Here is an 18,025-nt window from a genome sequence, read left to right as displayed (position 1 = left end):
TGCTCCCTCCGAGGAGCAGATTTTCTCCAAGGGTTACGTCTACTTCCTAAGCCCTCCGCCCTGCCCCCACCCTGCCCCTCCCCTTCTAGCTGGCTGCTCAGCTGTTGTTCCCGTCTAGTATGTCGATGACCCCTGGGACGCTATTTTCGGTCCCCTCCTGGCACTTCCACCATGTTCCCTGGGAAATCAGCAGATGAAGGTCAGCCTGGCTGGCCCTGGCAGGGCTCCCACAGGCTTCCTCCCCTGCCCACCCCTCGAGCTGGCCGCGGACCGGAAAGGGGCCTGCAGGCGCGTTCTTTCTGCGTGTCATTGGGCTGGAATGCGGCAGGAACGGGCACGGCTGGTGCTGGCTCTGCTGATGCGATGCCAGGAGCAGAGCCAGGACAGGTTCGGCTGCAGTCTAACGCTACAGCAACAGTGCTGCTAATAATACCAGAAGAGCGAGTCCCTTCCATTCAGCGGGCCATGCCCCCATTGGGGGGGGGGGGTGGAAACTGAGGCACGGAGAGGGTCCAGTGTCACACAGCATGGCAAAGTCAAGCACACAAAGTCCAGCTCTCCTGGTGCCCAGGCTCCTGCGCTGCTCACGCTCAAAAGCAGCGGCAGTGTCTCCCAGGGCAGGGCCCCGCTGTCCGAAGCCAGCCCAGGTGCCTTAGGAGCGGACGCAGACCCAGCGGAAGCCAGGATCCATTCCCAGCTCTGGCAGCTGGAATCTGACCTTCCCAGTCAGCTCCTACCAGCCCTAGGTTGTTTCTTAAAAGGCCGGAGCGCCCGGCAGCTCCTTGCCAGGGGGCCGCATGTTTGATCCTCTCTAGCAAACTGCATGCATGTGCCTGCACAGGCCGGAGAGGAAGGTGGCGGGTCACAAAGATCAATGGTGCCCTCGGGGGAGGAAGTTCTTGCCCAGGCCCACCCTGTGGGTCATATGATGCACCCCTGCCCCACAGAGCCAGGCAGGGAGGTGACCAGCGGAGTGCCAAGGCTCTGACTTCCGCAGCAAGGCACCTACGCTCCCAACGCTTGTCTGAGGTGCCCCAAGAGCGCTGCTCTGCTGCTCCCCGGGGGGCAGCGCTGCCCCGACCTGGGAGCGGGTCCCCAGGGGCCTGCATTAAGTCTCCAGCGTTGCAGACTTCCTTTGGGTGTCTGATTTTAGCCATTGCAGCAGGGATTGCTCCGGCGCCCGGCTCAGGGTTGCTCTCTCAGCTGGGCCTGCTCCGCTCCGGCATCTGTCTAGATCAAATGGCCCATCCACGTCACAGGAAGGGAGGGGGGGTTCTCCCATCACTCAGACCAATCCTGTTGGCAGAGCAAGGAGCAGTGCTGGCCTGGCTCGGGCCCAATGCTGCTGCTCCGGGAAGCTGCTGGCAGGGACAGTGCGGCGAGCTGAACTCCCCCCCCGGCCCCGCGAGTAGCAGGTGGGGCAGGAACCATGGGCCAATGACGGGTTTTATCGGACACGTCTTTTATTGGCCCAACTCCTGGGGGTGAGAGATGCTTTCGAGTGTGCAACAGGAACTCGGGGTGTCACAGCTAAATGCCAGGCGGAGCAGCTTGGCCAGCGGCAGGAGTTCGCACACGTTCTAAGAGACCTGCCGAGGTGAAGGGACCCGTTACCACTTCTGCAGCCATGGGACAAAACCAGGACTGTTGTTAGACCTTGGCACAGCCCCGCAGGCTGCTTTACACCCAGGAACGACGCTTTCTAAGGGGACTGCAAATGACTGAATATTCAGTGTATAAACAGCACCTAGAGTGAGGCCCCAGCTGAGATCAGGGCCCCATTGCGCTAGGTGCTGCCCAGACACAGAGACAGCCCTTGCCTCAAAGGGCTTAGAACCTAAATCGACAACACAGACAAGGGCTGGGCGATAGCTGGGGAAGTGAGGCACAGAGAGGCTGGTGACTTGCCCAGGGTCACACACGGAGTCAGTGGCAGAGTAGGGAATTGAACCATGGCATGTACTCCAATGCCCTCCACTGTGCCTCTGGGAAGTCCTGTTAGTTCTGTCCCGACAGAGGACACAGCAGGTGTTATGCTGGATCTTGGGGAGAAGGCTGGGAGGTGAGTTATTGCCGTGCTACATGAAGACATTTGAGGTCTTGATTTTAGCACCACGTCACCAATCCAGCCCTGATGACGACGGCGCACGGGCTTCCCGCAGCTCTTTGAGGAATTAAAACAATCCCCTCTGCAGGTGGAAAAACCCACCAGCTGTGCTGGCAAGCCCTGCCATGCTCGGCAAAGCCAGGAAGCCTGTGAGTGCGGAAAGCCCCAGATTTTCCTTTCACACATAAATACCAGGGATCAGTTGGGTGTGTCAGTCCAGTGAAGGGAGGGGAACAACCCAGGCACTGGCTCCAGGGGCGGAGCAGCATTAAGTGCAGTGCACGGCTCACAGTCAACTCAGGGATCGTCAATGGTTTCCCACAACTTGTCCTTCGCTTCTGCACCTGCCTGTTGGCTTGTCCCTAGGAAGGGCCTGGCTGCTCTGGCTGCCCAGGGAAGGGACAGGTAATGCTTGGACAGCTGGCTCTGCTGCAGTTAGCTGGATCCTGCAATATCTGCGCAAAGCAGGCTGGGCAGCGACGCACCAATGGGCCCAATCCAAGTCTGCTGCAGCCAGTGCCAGACTTGCCCTTGGCTGGCTTGAGCCCTCAGTGCACATAGCTGGGTTTTACCGGGTGAATGCTCAACTGGGCAATAAATTAACCGGGTCCTGGCTCCCAGCAAAACTCCCCTGAAGCTCCACTTAGCCCCACAGCTGTCTGTAAAGGGAGTGCTGGGGCAGCTGAGCAGGTACTAGGCATGCTCCTGAGATTTCAGGCACCAACTGGAGTCCAGCTGGAAATCGGCATCAGCTGAGCTGTGCTGGGCCTTTGTTTATTTTGTTGTTTGCTATGGGAACATTACAGCTGCCCTTCAGCATGACTAATCACAGAAATAACATTCAGCCCCTTCCCCTGTCTACACACACACACACACAGGAATCCAGCCTCATGCCCTTCCCCCTTGAAGAAGGCAAGTCATTCTTATCCCCATCGGACAGGTAAGAAACCTGAGGGACAACGAGATGAAGAGTCTTGCCCAGGCCCTGATGGTGAGTCAATGGCAGAATCCTGAACCCAGACCTTGTTCTGCTCGCCAGACATAAAACCCCCTGCAGGCCAGCCAGGAAAGCGTCGTGACTCAGGTGCATGGCACAGCATAGGAGCAGCTCAGTGGGGCAGCAGCGGGGCCCTGCGGTGGCCACACATCTTTCCAGGCTACAAGGCTTATGAAGAAAGAAACAACTGCTTGGGCTCCTGCTGCTGTGGTGCCCCTGTCCCAGGGCAGCTTTCTGACAGGGACCATCCCTCACTGCCAGCAGGCCTAGGAGGGGAGGCAACTCCCAGCTGTTTTCCCCCAGCTGATAGTTTGGGGTCCTGTGACTCATACCAGCAGCCCTGGTTAATTTCAGAGGTCAGTGGAAAACAATCCAGGCTCCTCTGGCTTGGGGCCTGTGAGCAACAGTGGCTGTTTGCTTAATTGCTTCTGAAACCAGCTGCTTTTTGGAAAGGAAGGCAGGAGTTCCACACCCCTTGTGCTGCCCCCCCAGCTCCCTGCCCCTGCAGAAGGCAATGCCCTGCTGCCCCCAGAGCCAGACTTCCTGAAAGCCATAGGGACAGTTCTTAAAACTGCAGCATGCAGCAAAGGCATCACTAGGAGTAGGCACCTGCATGGGGAACTTCACAGCTTTGGGAGGGGAGAGGTGGCTTGGAACAAGCCCAGCCCCTCCAGTTGCCGCCCAAGGCTAGAACTGAACTATAAATACATACTTGCTCAGTTTCCAAAACATCAGGCAAAATGGCCTGATTTCCAGTTTCAGGCAGAGGCAGGAACCTGAAGGCTGAAAAACCGTGAGTCAGTTCTCAGGAGATTCCCAGCCTGGTTTTGCAGACCTAGATTTGGGAAGAAGCCTGGGCAGCCCTTTACAAACTAACCCTCACAGCCCTGCTAAGGGGAAGTGCTCCGTTACTGCTATCTCTATGGTGAGAAAACTGAGACAAAGAGACCTGCCCAAAGCCACACAGTGAGGAGTCAGGAACAGAACATGAGAGTCCAGACTCACTATCCTCTGCTCTCACCCAGCCTCCTAGCCGGACTCCAGTCCCGGGAATTTGCCCCTCACTAGGCCACTTTGCACATTCCCAGTGCCTGTTGTGAAAGCTGCCTACATCAACACATGAATGTTTAGGCTGCAAGAACATAAGAACGGTCATATTGGGTCAGACCAAAGGTCCACCTAGCCTAGTATCCTGTCTTCCAGCCATGGCTAATGCCAACCCATAATTTGGGTTTCTTGTTTTGTCCTATTTTAGTGCAGGGATGGCTGCAGAAAGGGCTGAGGAGGACCCTAAACAAAGAAGCAGCGTCTGCACAAAGTCAGCCACAGCTGCTCAGCGCAGGCCTGTACTGAAACTGCTTACTCATTGGACTTTGGCAAAAGACTGCCTGTGTTTTCTGCAGCCGACTGCTTCATGTGAACTAGCTCTTTCCCTTTTAACCTCCTCTGTGGCTTCCTTTCCAGATTGGCATGGCTTCCTCCCAGCTTCGGTGAAGGTGCCCTGCGCCGCGTGGCGCATCGCAAACCCCTGGTGGAAAGGCCGGATCATGTCTTGTGGCCTGACATTTCCTTCTCTATCACATGGGGAATGAATTTAACCCTGCACGGGCCAGAAGCAGAGTATAGACTTCTGGATCTTCTCCCTCTAACATCCATGATTCCATGGCTCTCCGTGCCCTGCAGGAGGGTCTGGACCACTCACTGAGCCGCCAAATCCATTCATAGCGGGTGGATGGCCTATTCTCTAGTAGTGAATCTTCCCAAGTCCAAGGGCTCAGGCCCCTGCACAACGAGCCCTTCCCGGTCACATTTAGTGGTTGCCGATACACTCAAACAGAACGTGCTCTCGGGTGTGTCAGAGGTAAGAGACGGTGCAGTTCTGGCTTCAAAGGGACAAGCCGCACTTCGCTCTGAAGGCTTTTCATCACACCGGTGCTAAGCAGCACCTCAGACGGCTGGCCACTGAGAAGAGATTGTTTTAAAATCTTTCTCCCTGCCCCATTCAGGATCCAGAGTAGTCACACGGGTTAGCCACCCCCCTCTTCCCTTCCCTGGCCATATCCCCACTTAGGGGGTTTAACACCCCCATCCACTCCATTCCCCATCCAGCCCCACTTAGGGGGGTTTAAACCCCCCCCATCCAGCCCCAGCCCCAGCCCCACAGAGGGGGTTTAACATCCCCCTCCCCCACCTAGCCCCACCCTCTGTTAAGGCACCTTTGACCCCCACCAGAAGCACCACCCCCTCCGTCCTACGTGCCGTGCGTGCTGCGGAGGAGGCAGGCTCTCGCGCGGGTCCTGCCGGGAGTTGTAGTCCCTTCCGCCGCGGCGGCCAATGGGCGGGGGCCGCTCGGGCACCGCGTCTCCCAGCAGCCAGCGCGCGCGTGTGCGGGCGCGCGCGCGGGAGGGGAGTGGGGCGCCGTCGCCGTGTCCTGCGTGAGGCGGCGTGACGCGTAGGCGAGGCCAGGCCAGGCGGCGGTAGCAGCAGCGGACGGAGGCCGCTGGTTGAGCCGGAGCCGGTGAGTGACCGGGCCCAGCCTCCCCCCCCCCCCCATGTCCCCGTCGTCAAGGCCGAGCCTCGCGCGGGCCGGCCCTGAGGGGCGAGCCCCGCCGATCCCGGCCCGAAGCGAGCCCCCTTCCCGGGCGGCTGCCCGGCGCCAGGCGCCTCGTGTCGGCAGCTCGGGCCCTCGCCCCCGCCTCAGAGCGGCCCCCTCCCCCGCGGCTCGCAGGTCCCGGCCCAACCGCGAGCTGCCGGCCTGGGGCCCGGCCCGGCCCGCCCTGCGCACGCGGCTTCGCCCGCGCTGCGTCAGCCGGCCGCTGTGCTGGGCCCGGGCCGGGGCCTGGCAGCTCGCGGCTGGGACGGGCTCCGCGGCCGGGCTCCGCCTGCATCCGTGACCGGGGGGGGGTCACGCTCCAAGTGGGGCGGCCCCCCCGTGCACTGGGGACGAGGTAAAATCGCTGGGGGGGCTGCAAGCGGCCGCGGCGGGCTGGGGCGGAGGTGGCGGGCTGGGGCGGCCCGAGCGGCAGCGTCTCAGCCTCCCCCTTCCCAGGAGGCCCGGGGGGGGGCGGATCTCTCCCCCCTGACGGGAGATGGCCAGCAGCAGCAGCCCCAGGGTATGGTGCAGCCCTGCGTTGCACGCCCGTGCACACGCCGCTGGTCCCGTTCGCTGCTGTAACGGCATCTGCGCACAAACTTCAGGCGTAGGTTGGGCCCGAGGAAGCCTATCGCTTTAGCTGTCCCCAGGGTGACCGGTGTGTAGCTGTGACTCCTGGAGAGGCGGACGGCTGCCTTCTTCGGCCGAGAGGGCAAGCCCGAGCACCCGTGTGTACCCCCTTTTTAACGTTTGTCACGTGGCTCGTGTTCAAACACCGTTTACTCGGCCAGTGTTGATGGGGCATGAATTGGTCTAGACCAGCGTTTCTCAGCCCACGGGTGGCCCCCCTCCCCAAAGGGCAACCTGCTCCCCCTCCAGCCTCTTCACTGGGTCCTGACAGGCCATCAGTGTTTGCAAATTGGTCCTGAGCCCAAAAAAGGCAACGAAACCACTTTCCTAGAAGATGTCTCCCTTTGCCTGTATCCCTCCAAACATCTCAGGATAACGTTTATAGCCAGTGCCAACATAACCTTATAATATTTGACACTTACGCTGCTGTATAGTCTAAAGGCCACAATAAGGTTAGACCTCCTTGTGCTAGAGACACTGTTTTGAACACCTGGTAAAGGACTCCTGGTGACATGGATGTGAAATGCTGTGTATTGCACTTCCAGTCTCTTGAGACAATGGGGTTCCTCGGAATAATTTAATAACCTATTGTTTAGGGAGACAAGGTGGGTGAGGTAATATCTTTTATTGAACCACTACTGTTGGTGAGAGTGACAGGCTTTTGAGCTACACAGAGCTCTTCCTCTGGTCTTCTGTAAAAGCTAGTCTCTCTTGTCAACAGCAGTTGGTCCAATAGAATATACTACCTCACCCGCCTTCTCTCTAACATTGGGACTGACATGGCTGCAACACTGCATATAACCTGTTGTTTGGACTCTGGTATTCAATAATATATACTAAATTCAGTTGCTGAAGCAGGATGTAATTATGCCAAATATTTATCCTTTGAATTTTCCCCACCGTGTTTAGAAGTCAAGGATCTGTAAAACTGCAGAGAATGTGATAATTGCATTGGAATTTTACTCTAAATGACTCTGTCTCATGATCACACTCATTTCTGTATAGGAGGACTAAAATGGACTAGACTTTTATCTAAGACTATTTAGGATAATTTTTAATAACCCACAAGGGGACATCACATTGTTATGATTTGCTCAAAAATGAAATCTGGTCCCCTTCTAGTCAGTGTTATTGCGGGTATGGAATGATCTAAAACACTGAGTTGGAGTCCAGCAGTTGAGTATATTGTCACTAGGCTGTCTGACTATCCAACTTTGCCATTTCTAAAAGCAAAAGATTTAAAGTTTGATTTCACAGTGACTATAAGGTTTAATTTGGCAGATGTATTTAATGTAATCTGTAAAAATATAAACCAGGCTAGAATCCTGTGTAACTGGGCTTGCTCGTATAATTTAGACCTGGAACTTGATGCTTCCTGAAGCTGAGTCTGGTGAGGCTAATACCTTCACCCTTTCTCTAAATATAATAAATTATATATATATTTAAGTCCATTCTTCACTGAGAAGTGCCTAATATGGGCTTTGTCCTCACTTTTGCTTTCTGCCAAGTACCCCAGTGTTCCCTTAAATTGAGGGTGATGTGACAGCCACTCTGCTAGGTAAGATCAGAAGGAGTGCTGCTCTGAATGTGGCAGGTACTGAAGGTTCACACCACCTCAGTGAACCTTTCTTATGGGGTATCTTATCTGCCTGTGCCCAGATAATAACTGTTTATAGGCTCAGGAGCATGAGGTTCACCACTGCTTTGTATAGCAGCATATCTCACTAGCCTACTGCAGGGGTAGGAAACAAATGTTCCAACATAAATCTTTTGATATGCCCCAGGAAAACTGTTTCTACTCAGGGAGAAACATGGGCAAACTCTCTGAATAGAACAAGGAGCAAAGTACTTTCTGACATAATAGATTATCAAACTACAACAGTTTGCTCACTTCAGATATTGAACAATTTGTTCCAGTGCTAAAACACTACAGTGATGGGTGTTGTATACTAACTTAAATAATTAAAAGCGTGGACAGAGTCCTCTGCCTCATTTTGCTGCTGCTTTTGTGGGAGTGCCAAAACAGTGCTTTTGGGAGTGAGTATTGAGTCACAATAGCAGATGCAATGCCTGTGCTGCTCTGATGTGCTTTTCCTCACATGATAATCAAATCTCACATTATTGTTCGGCAAAGGCAGTTACTTTTTTTCCCTTCCCTGTGGCACCAAAATCAGGGAGCTAGTGTGCATGCTTCTGGTGATAAGCATAATATATGTACTTAGTAAGATAGTATGCACATTATCATGTTAAGGCATGCTGTGTATGTCTACAGCCATCTCATCAGTCAGATACTGCTGTCAGGAGAGACCGTCTTCTGTTTCTCCTATGTGTTGCTTTGAATTCTGACCCTTTTTGCAGTCCAGGAAAAGGGTGCATTTCTCCACTGTTGGCTTATAAATCTTAGCCATTCAGAATTTGTTGAAGGAATCTAGGGTCTTCTTTCTGTGATCTAGTGCTTAGCTATCACAATGATAAGGTACCTTAGTGATACCTGAGAGAGAACAGGCAAGAACTGATCCACTGGGAGAAAGCAAAGCAGTGTGAGGAAAGGGCTGAGTAATGAAGGGCATTGTCACCTGCTCTAAGGTCAGCTGAAAGGGATGTGAAGCAAGGCAGTTATTTTGGAGAGTCATATGAAATGCATATTTTGAGGCACAGAATACTTCAAGCAGTTTCTGGTGCCTTGGCATAGTTTAGCTTTCCTTGGAAACTGTTTTTCTTCCTGTTCCAGGATATCTACAGTAGTACGAAAGATAGTGCTGGTCTCTTTTTATCAGGTACAGAAGACACTGCTGAGAGCCAAGGAAAAAAGAGGTGTCTCAAAAAGCTTTGGATACTGCTATTATAGATGCTTCTGGTTATGAGACTATTGTCTTAAAGCAGAGGGACTCAGTGACCTTGGTCAGTTTTTGAATCACACTGATAGTTTTAACATCTAGAATCACTGTATTTATTTATCTCTCAACAAATCTTTTCTGGTCCTTTAAGGTTAAGAACGTGTCATTAAGCTATGAGGAGTAATTCTCCTTGCACTGAGGGGAGAATGTTCTAAAGCTTTGGACTGATAGTTGTGGTATTATATAGCTCTATCTTCATCCTGGGTTTCTCTCTGCAGGAGGAGGCAAAGTGATTGTTCCACTGCATTGCTGTACAGCATGCAAAAAACAGTGAAGATGCAGAAGGTCTTATTACATGCTAACTGGAGTGCCCAAACTGGTGTGCCGGGTACCCAAAGTGATTTCCTGGTAGCCCTGGGAACTAGGAAGGAATAGCAAGCTTGAGGAATGGATAATTGTTTTTCTGAAGGCAGAATGACAGTGCAGAAACATTTTGCCAAGCTGTCTCTCCTCCTGTCCGTAGCCCTGTGCTTTTATTCACCATCCAACTCTCTGTAAGGAGACCAAATCTGATCCTGTAAATATGGGCATATATCACTACTCATCTTGTGCCTTTTTAAAATATTTGATGCTTCATGTGCTCCTGAGTAGTGGCAAATTATACAAGCTATCTGGTAGTCAGTGGCTTGCCGTGCATTGGCAGCTATTAGATACAAGTTCTAATGTTGTGTGGCCAAATGTGGTGCTCTGTACTTTACTCAAATGGTTATCTGCTCTTAGAAGTCCTGTCCATGTTCATGCTGAGATATGATGTGCAATTTCTGCTCATCTTACCTTCAAAATCACCCTTATCTCTAAATTACTTTACATCCCCTACCTCCCTTTGCATCTCTGCCCTGTTCTTGACAGTCCCCACATTTTGGTAACCCATTCTGTGATGATAAGCATTGTGTAGAATAAGGAGGATTGCTTGAGTAGTGCGTCAGGCGTTGTCCTCCTCCCTGAGCTGTACACACTGCCGGTTTTGGGAACTTGAGAACCAAATTTAAACATGCCAGATGGCAGCCTTGCCTATATGGTGAAGTAGGCCCCTTGCTAACTTTTTTAAAATTGCTTTGCTTTAGTGGAGCTACTCTGTGATATTGGTGTTTCTAAATGAAATGTGCATAGCCTGTATTATAGTGCTTTAGTACCAGTTGGGTGGGCACAAAGGCCATTGAGACTCATCATTATAATCCAGCTTGGTTAATTCAAATAGTTTTACAAATTCCATTTTAAAATCAAGGAGTCAGCCTTTCAGGTTAAATTAGAGCTGTATTCTATAGGTTTGTTACCAGTCAGGTGTTTTGAAATCGGGTAACTGGATAAAGAAGTGGGTGGATATCCTGTAATGTGGTCAGTCTGTCAAGGGTGTTAGTAGAAGATAAAATGTGAAATTTGCCACTGTCATAAAGCAGGTGCAACTCTGCTTAAGTTAATGTAGTTGCACCCATTCACATCAGAGACTGATTTGGCTCATTTTATGTAATGGAAAAGAAAGCATGCTGTTGGAGGCCATGTAAGTGTCTAAGTGAACAGATTAAGAGGGTGTTTTTGGCCATGGCATTCCTTGTGCACTCACACAACCAGCTGTGTAAAATAATAGTGGCCAGTTGCTGGATTTTCAGATCTTCTGGTTTTGTCTTTACAGAATGACAGTTTGGCTTTTCAGAACTTGGTAATTGTTTAAGCAGCCATATAGCTTTTTAATGCTTTTCTGTAGCTGGAAAAGATTATTTATTTTGAGCTGTTTTTAATAGCTGCGTGTGTTACATAGTAGCTGCCTGGCACAGAAAACGTGTGAGATCATCTAACTCTTTTGTTTCAACATTAATTATGGTGGTGACCGTCAGGTTGTTATGTGTGAGAGAAAATATTTTTGCTTTACTTTTATATAGACTAGTGTAGGTCTGTTGGCATTGACAGATGTGTATCTGAGAGATTAATGGCATTAGGTTTCAAAAGCTACTGTGACTCCCTGGAAAATATTTGGAAGATAGCTGTGTTCACAGTGTCTCATGAGTTAATTGTAGCCATTACAGCCATGGTGTAGCGCTCCTTGTGATCAGTATGTGTGTCCTTCAAACATGCTGCATACTTAGAAAAACGTATTGCTAGAGTCCCTCTTTCAGCAAAGATAGACTGACTGGTCTCACCACTCAGCAGCCATGTAGGGGTGATTTAGAAGCTGGTCTGTACATTTTGATGGCAGATCCCTGAATGAGGATGTAAGCACGTTTAAGTGACTAGAGGAGCTTATCTTGGCCTACTATGTCAGTTTTTTTTACTGCTCTGAAGTGGTGGCTGGAGAGAAATAGCTGCCATTTTGAAGGTTCTCTGGGTGACTACTTCATTTTAACTCCCTGGGTCTCTTATGCTGAGCAATGTCTTTCTGGATTCTCTCCTTTGGTGAAGAGCATTATTGCATCTGAAAAAGAGGGGCAGGGTAATGAAGGTGATCACTGCCACTAGACTTGAGGAAGCTTTGAATTTCTACTTCGTTTCACTTTGTGATGTTGGAGTTATGAACAGTGATAACAACATGGGGTTACTTTTTAGCTGGCATGAGATGCATGCTTACATTGTTTCACACCATGGTAACCCAAAGCTGCTGTTTTAAAGCACACAATGGCAGTTGAGAGAACACTGAAGTAGTGGGTAGTGATGGGCGGAGTACATTAATCTCAGTGAGACAACATTTGTTTTCTTATCAGTCTTTCACTGACCTTTTCTTTTCTTTCAAAATGAACAGGTTCAGAAAAATTCAGGCCTCTTCAAATATGAGAGAATATGCAGGCTTCGTAGTAAATAATTTATGATGTACTGACCGTTCTGGTCAGTGTGAATAGAGCCATGTAATTTTATCCTAGAATAATGCAGCATTGTGAAGGGATGATTTGCAGTTTCTGGAATTGTTCTCAGGAACACCTTCTGAGAATGAAGTTCCATTCTGGCTCTCCCATGTAATGAGTCAGGTGTGCGTGTGGGTTTTCCCCTTAGGCTTGTGTACCAGCTAGTAGCGTGCATTTTGATTTCAGCTCTTTTGTAGCTGTCTACAAGTTTGCTAGGACCTTGTTTTGTATCATGCTGTGGCTAATTTGCATATCCCATTTAAAGTTTCAGCATTGTATAGTCTCATGGCAGTATAAAGAGAGATTAACTGGTACCTGGTCTGACAGGAAAATTTTAGAATTTGTTCACTATAATAATGATCACCCTTCAGTTTTCATTACCACAGCGCTAGTGTATCCTCAAACCACAACGCCCATCACACAGTGCACTGTTGCTGTAAGAGGAAGAGGGAAATATTTGTGTTCTTGAAAGTACCTATAAGCCCCAACCAAAGTTGGGGACCCCCTTGTGCAAAGCTGTACAGACATAGAAAGCAGGGCCCTGAAGATAAGGACTTAAATGATAAGACAAGCATACAGGAAAAACAACAAACTTATCAGAAGTTACAGTGCAGTTTCTCTCCACTTGTTGCTCCATAACAACCCTCCCTCTGTCCAGCCATCTCTACCCATTCCACATAGGACACTCGGCCTGTCTCTGGTTGTATTTAACAACAACAACAAAAGTTAGAATTGCTCCTGGTCATTTCGAAGGGTCCTCACTACTTCTGAGAAGGGGGATGTTCAGAGGACCAACATGGTCTCTTCCTGCTCCCACATGTGTCAGTTGGCAGCCCTGGTTCCCAACCACTTCGATCATTCTGTTGTGATTTCTAGTAGAAATGTGGCTGTAAGAAAGTATTGGATATAAGGAGAGAGGAGCTGTAGTTTCCAGAGTGTGTGTCAAGCTCGTTCTCATTTGTATTTCACCTTAGTAGTTTTGCTCTTCTCCCAGCAGAAACTAAGCTTAATGAATAGGCCTCTGGGTTTCCTATTGTGAACATGGAAGCATAGCTTTTCTGCTCCTTGTTTCTGATGTTTAAATTCTGCCCCCAAGGGAATTAGATCTGTTATTAATGGAATCAGTTCCTATGTGGGGGCAATAATTATAAAATAAATTGGCAACTAGCTTCATTTATTGTTTGTTTGTATAGTGTCATAGATGTGATCACTTACTGACTTAGGGCTTTATATCTAAACTGCTGTGCTGATGCAATTGAATATTTGAAACTTTTTAGTGCTTTGTTGGGAGTATGGGATGAATGACTTAAACTCAGTATTCTGTCTTTCTTATCCCAGCAAATGTACATTGTTGCTTATAATGACTTCTTTTCTTTAGAAATTGGGGGAGAGTTTAACCATTTGCGACAAAGATTAAGTGTTTAAGAGCTAAGAACCACAGTTAATGGGAAGCTTACATGAGGTACGTAAATACATCCATGTGTCTGGTTAGTTTTCAAATGTAACCTGTTTGCAAAGAATATGTGCTCTTAAAAGTGTGAGTAAGGGGTGTGGTGCTGATACCAGAATCTCACTGAAGGCAAAACCAAACAAACCATTAATGTAAATAGTCATTTTTAAGAGGTAGACCTTTGGAGAGTCCTGAATGAGTATCTCACTGCCTGAAATGGGACAACTTGGGTATTTTAAATCACTACATGGAAGTTACAGTTGTTGTTCTGCTAGAGGGTATAAAAATTAACTGCAAACACTATTCCTAGGGCTTCTCTACTCATTGAGGCTATCACACCAATAAGAAAATAATTGCTTTTGACAGTAGGGTTGGCAATTTCCCAGGAAAAGCTATTTTAGGACAAGATGCTGGTAAATACCAGCTTAACACTGGGAAAAATTGCCTCAGTGTTCAGTAAGTTCAACAGGCATACAGGGAATCTCTTCAAACTTCAGATAAGTCCATTCAAAACTCAGGAGTGGGGTTCGTCTATCCACTGCATCACAGATGGTCTGCTACAGAATGCTGTATGGCCAAATGGACCTGGATTAGTATCTACAACTCTGTGTGCTTCTGATTGCTCGATGCTTCCAGCCTACACTCTGCATTATTGTTGTTTTCATATAATTGAATGTTTCCATCCTTATTTATGTAATACTGAAATATGAATCATGACATAAATTACAATAAATACATAAATACAATCCTAAATTAAATCTGTGTATCTACTGCCTTACGTAACCTCAATTAGAATATTTAACTAAAGCTAAGTGTGATGTGGTGTGCATTAATTAAACACCTTTTTAAATAGACAGTTCCTTAAACAGGTACTAACTAGTTTTTCCTGGGATGGTAGAGACCATGTTTTACTCGGTAAAGACCACCTGTGGTAAATACAATGCCATCCCTGCTTGGCAGCCAAATCCCTTCTCCAAATGCACTTCTGCTGCATTTCCATTCAGTGAGCCTCTTATCCCTCTTGCTTTCTTCATTGAGAACTATGTAAACAAAAAACCACTCAGAAATTGACATCTTCATTAAGACTTGTTTCCTGCGTGTATCTGAGTCAGTGATAGGTGCCCTGTAAATATCTAAAATAAAAGATATAGATACAGGTATAAGTATAAATGCACACATAGTTCTTGTAAAAACATAGGATTTGTTTTCTTTCTTTTGTTAGTCCTACAGAGACAGTACAGCTTTGGGAGAGTGATCTGGATTCTATAGTGGCTCATGCATCATCCACTGAATTATACTAAATTCCAGACGCAGATAATTTTTATCACTGGTGTCTGCATGAGCCAGAAAGAACTCATCTTGACTCTGAAACACTATAAGCCTGAAACAGCACATGGAGCTGCATAATCTCATTTTTAGAGTCACTTTTCAGAATATAAGAGCACTTTGACAGAGTGGAGCAGTGGGTGGGAAAAGAGTTGCAGCAAGAGAGGCTATCAGCCGATATGTCCCTTCTTTCTCTATAAGAATGGGTTTATAAAGAGTGCTTTAAAATAGCAGTGGGACAGTCTGGAGTGGAGTCAGTTTTCCTCTAGCTCAAGGGGGATGGGAAATGAAGTACTTAAAATGACCTATAACTTCTAGCAAAAACAGGAGTATGGTATATTCTGTGGCAATAGACCATACTCTTAAATATGTAGTATAGGATTACATCATTAAAAGATAATCAGTGCATAGTTCAGGACAATTGCATCTCTATTTTTCACCCTTGTGGTCCACCAAAGGCACCCACTCTAGTCTCCCGGCTCCTCAGCCATCACCTCTTTTGGGAGGAGACCTTCATGACTCTCCCTCTTGGTCAGGATTTTTCCAGTCTTCATAGTTTCCAGCCTACACTATGATATCCCCGTCTAGCCAGGCTGCCTTAACTGACCCAGCATCTGCACTTTGGTTCTCTCTGAAGAGTATAAACAGCATAATTGCCAGCAGTTACAAGTTACCAGACAGGTAACTTTATAAGGAAGCACATTTATTCTTAAGGTGGCAACGTTACAGAGAAAACATATTAAAAAGACATAAAAGAACGGACTCTCATACTAAAAAGCTTACCATCGGTCACCCCAGCTCCGACCTCGGCCTCTCTTAGCTGTCAGTCCTTCAAAACCTGCAACTGGGTTTTCCCCATGGTTACAGATTCATAACTATCTTATTCAAAACCAGAACAAGCATGAATTGTTCACTCTTTCCTTTATACAGCTTGGGTCTTTGATCTTGACCTCATATAACAGGTGATTAGCAAACAATAACCATCTCCTCAGGGCCTAGCTTCAAAAGGCTTGCTTTCTGCATAACCAGAGACAGAAAATTTTCATTAACCTCTCCCCAGGTGTTCCCAAGGAATTCTCTTTTACACATATTGTCCCAAAAGTCAGTTTTTGGTACATTTTCCATATATTCCTTTGAGCCTGCCCCCAGATCTCAAATCTGTCATGTTTTTCCAGTTTGAGAGTTTATATACGATCCCAGGTCACAATAATACATAAACCATTAATTTAATACAATGGCCCCAAAGATACTTAAACTTGTTTCAGTAAGGTCTTCTAAGGATATTGCAGGGAATTACTCTTCTGTCACAATCTGAAACCATTTTGGCTTTCCCCTTTTGCTGATGGGGAGGGTGGGAGTTAAAGTCAAGGTTCAAATAAGCAATCAAAATGGTTTTGGGAATAAACATTTGAATAGTTTTACAGCTTGTAAATAAAAGCTGTTTGGTTTCATCTTTTGTAGTCTGAATGCCTACAGGGTCTTAATTTTCCAATATTGGCTGTAACTGTACAACATATGCATCAGAAAAAACCCCAAAGGGATTGGGATTCAGTTTTTAGCATTACTCACTATTTCTTTGGAAACATAATTTCCAGAATATTGCATGTAAAGTTGTGCAATTTTAATGAGGTAAATGAGATGATTATGTGGAGTCTGCTGGTTTCCAGATTACACTGGAATTAGTGACCTGTGGAGGTTGGGAACTTCATTGGCAGTCACACAGTTTATTCTTCTTTGGCTGGATAGGGAGTAGCACAGTAACTTGAATTATGCAGGAGAGTCTGGTCTTCCTTTCTGTGAACTGATTGGTGACTTTGTTTTCTTATGCAAAACAAAGGGGATCTTTTTGGAGCATTTCCTGCTCCTCTTATGGAGTGTGAAAATCTAAACAGAAGGATTAATGGGTCCCCAACTGCTTCCACATGGGTTCAAGTCACTCTTAGCTACTCAGTATCAGCAAGACATCACTATGAGGAAACTATTAGTTGTTTTGAAATTAGAGATTTTGGTGGCAGTTCTTATTGCTCATTCACCTCTCTGTTCCCTTGCGTGTGCATTTTTTGTTTGCATGTCTGCAAAATCCATTTTTTCCTCTGTATTGTGTAAACTTTTCCTTTGTTCACTTTTACTGTTGTAAGCAAAATTCCAGGTCTCCAGCTTCGTATTACAAATATCCAAAAGTTCTGGACACCTGATTAGGTTTTCTGTTGGATGTGTTGGTATGTTTGGGGACCAAATTATTTAATGTTTTTAATGAAAGCTTAAGGTTTCTTACTCCATGTGATTTATTCAGTCTTCATTTAAAAATTGCCAGTGATGGAGAATCCACCACAGCCCATAGTAAATTGTTCCAATGGGTAATTACTCGCTCTGTTAAAAATTTACACTTTATTTCCAGTCTGAATTTCTCTAGCTTCAACTTCCAGCCATTGAATCCTGTTATACTTTTCACTGCTAGACTGAAGAATCCATTATCAAACATTTGTTCCCCACATAGGTATTTATGGGCTGTAATCAAGTCACTCCTTACCCTTCTTCATTAAACTAAATGTATTAAGCTCCTTGAGTCTGTTGCTATAAAATATATTTTTAAATTCTTTTATCGTTTTTGTGACTCTTCTCTGAACCCTCTCCAGTTTATCAGCACCCTTTTTGTTGATAGTAGAACTGGGCACAGTATTCCAGCAACAGTCACACCAATGCAAAATACAGAGGTAAAATAACCTCTCTACTACTCAAGATTCCTCTCTTTATGTATTCAAGGATCACATTAGCCCTTGTGGCCAAAGCATTGCACTGGGAGCTCATGTTCAACAGATTATCCTCCATGACCCCAAATCTTTTTCTGTCTCATTGCTTCCCAAGATAGAATCTCCATTGGATAAGTATGGCCAACGTTTTTTGTTTCTACATGTATACATTTAGCCATATTAAACAATATATTTTTTGCTTGAGCCCTGCTTACCAGAGGAAGACTCTTAAAGAGAGTCTTTAATGCTCTTAATCAGTGACCTGTTCTTTTCATTATTTGCTACTCCCCCAGTTTGTGTCATCTACAAACTTTATCGGTGGTGATTTTATGTTTTCTTCTTGGTCATGGATAAAAATGTTAAACAGTGCAAAGCCGACAACTGATCCCTGCAGGGATCAGAAAAACACCCTGTTGATGATTCTCCATTTACAGTTACTTTTGA

General features: G+C 47.2%; 1 protein-coding gene and 1 long non-coding RNA gene across 3 annotated transcripts in view; both read left to right on the top strand.

Annotated features, from left to right (window-relative positions):
- The first annotated feature begins 3,349 nt into the window (after nucleotides 1-3,349).
- Nucleotides 3,350-5,073, top strand: LOC137143868 (uncharacterized). The gene is made up of 2 exons (XR_010917289.1): nucleotides 3,350-3,460; nucleotides 4,569-5,073. It is a non-coding gene; the product is annotated as an uncharacterized lncRNA (long non-coding RNA).
- Nucleotides 5,074-5,498: 425 nt separating this feature from the next.
- Nucleotides 5,499-18,025, top strand: part of THRAP3 (thyroid hormone receptor associated protein 3) — a 62,737-nt gene continuing 50,210 nt past the window's right edge. The window contains exon 1 of one of the 2 annotated variants that reach the window (XM_067533862.1): nucleotides 5,499-5,622. The gene's annotated coding sequence lies outside the window, so the exon portion shown is untranslated. The remainder of the gene's footprint in view (nucleotides 5,623-18,025) is intronic. The other variant, XM_067533860.1, reaches the window with a different exon arrangement.

The sequence above is a fragment of the Emydura macquarii genome, unplaced genomic scaffold (genome assembly GCF_026122565.2).
Source record: "Emydura macquarii macquarii isolate MOO-44397 ecotype Brisbane River unplaced genomic scaffold, CSIRO-AGI_Emac_v2 contig_3348, whole genome shotgun sequence".
Classification (NCBI taxonomy): domain Eukaryota; kingdom Metazoa; phylum Chordata; order Testudines; family Chelidae; genus Emydura; species Emydura macquarii.
This window is presented reverse-complemented; position numbering and strand designations above follow the sequence as displayed.